The following is a 1166-nucleotide window of genomic DNA, read 5'->3' as shown; positions in this document are numbered from 1 at the left end:
TTGTTCTCAAAGAGGACCATAACATCAGGAAGGAGATACAAGTGAATTAGATTTAAGTGAGGGAGTGCTATACAAAGTCATCAGACTCACTCTCTCTTCTGGAGCCATCTGGGTCCAGCAGCAAGATATAGATCAGGATAACTAGAGATTGCCCAGATGCAATGGGAGACCTTGGCCTTTTTGAGCCAAAGGTCTTTCCCAGGTCTCAGTTTGTCTGAGGCAACACCCATTCAGTGATTAAGGCTAGGTAAAAATGAGGCAAAGAATGGCCTCTTTTACCTAGTCAAAAAATAAAATAAAATCAATTTGGGAGGGGAAAACTCTCAGAGTTTCTGGCCAAAACAGAAACATTTGCTATTTACACTCACTCTGAGCCATCAGAAACCAAACAATGACAAAATGAGGCTTGGATTAGGACCTATCAATAAATGCCAGAGTGATTGGGTTTAAGACATAGTCCATAAAAAAGGAATCTAGTCCATAAACCCCCAAGATATCTTGCTGGATTTCAGCGATCAAAATTTATATTCCTTTTGGCAGAATGCCTGTAGGTAAGGGTATGATTCCCTATGTGTACATAGGGAGAGAAGGAAGGAAGGAAAGAAGGATGGAAGGGAGGGAGGGAGGAAGGGAGGGAGGGAGGAAGGGAGGGAGGGAGGAAGGGAGGAAGGAAGGAAAACAGTCTCTAGTCATCCTGATCTATATCTTGCTGCTGGACCCAGATGGCTCCCCATCTAGTTAGGTCCCCAGTGGGGCAGTTATTACTACTCACAAGTTGGTGTTTGTCCTTCATTCTTGAAGAGGACCATGACATCAGTAAGGAGATGTCATGCTTAAAAGTGAATTGGATTTAAGTGAGGTAGGGCTGTGCAAACTCACCAGCCTTACTCTCCCCTCTGGGGCCATCTGGATCCAGTGGCAAGATATAGATCAGGATGACTTGAGGTGGCCCCAGATGCAGTGGGGAAGTGTCAGCCTTTTTGAGCTAAGGTCTTTCCCAGGTCTCAATTTGTCTGTGACAGCACCCATTCAGTGATAAGTAGTACCTGCTCACTGGGGATCGAACTGGCCAGTTCCAATTGGGCAATGCAACTCCTTCCTTCCTTCCTTCCTTCCTTCCTTCCTTCCTTCCTTCCTTCCTTCCTTCCTTCCTTCCTTCCTTCCTT

The sequence above is a fragment of the Vombatus ursinus genome, unplaced genomic scaffold (assembly GCF_900497805.2).
Source record: "Vombatus ursinus unplaced genomic scaffold, bare-nosed wombat genome assembly UNPS02009205.1, whole genome shotgun sequence".
Lineage (NCBI taxonomy): Eukaryota > Metazoa > Chordata > Mammalia > Diprotodontia > Vombatidae > Vombatus > Vombatus ursinus.
Note: the sequence above shows the minus strand (reverse complement) of the source record.